This window comes from Corvus brachyrhynchos, unplaced genomic scaffold, assembly GCF_000691975.1.
Source record: "Corvus brachyrhynchos isolate BGI_N302 unplaced genomic scaffold, ASM69197v1 scaffold781, whole genome shotgun sequence".
NCBI lineage: Eukaryota > Metazoa > Chordata > Aves > Passeriformes > Corvidae > Corvus > Corvus brachyrhynchos.
This window is the reverse complement of record NW_008235988.1, coordinates 80925-81547: the sequence shown is the minus strand read 5'-3', so window position 1 is coordinate 81547 and position 623 is coordinate 80925.

Below are 623 nucleotides of genomic sequence, written 5' to 3'. Positions count from 1 at the left end.
ACTGGGTTTGTGATTGCTGTTACTGCCATAGTTGTTGTTGTTTTTTGTTTGACTGGTTATATACATATATATATATATATAGTAAAGAACTGTTATTCTATTTTCCCACATCTTCGCCTAAAGGCTCTTGATTTCAAAATATAATAACTTGGAGGGAAAAGGGGTTATATCTGCCACTTCAAGGGGGGCCTCTGCCTTCCTTAGCAGACACCTGTCTTTCAAAACCGAGACAAGTGGACAAACCATCACCAAAACAGACTCAACCATACATCAGCAACCCCATTCTCTGAGGGTTATTCTCAAAACTGTTAGTACAATACCTTTCTTTACTGCTTTTATTAATACCTCCCTGTTTATAGTTATAAGGAATGCAATTCCTTTATGTTGTTGGCCCATCATGTGGCCAACCTAACTACCCACAAAGAAGCCCAAAGTGCATACAAGCCCCCTGAAAATAGTTACAAAACTTGCTCTCTGGATGGGTGTTGGGAAGGATGAAAGTTTGGTAAGAAAGTTTCACAGATATGTAGGCTTGGCAGAAAGATCTCTGAATGTAGAAACTGAGGATGAGATAGAAATGAAAGCAAGTTTTGATATAAAGATGTTTATGTTTTGCTGAAACA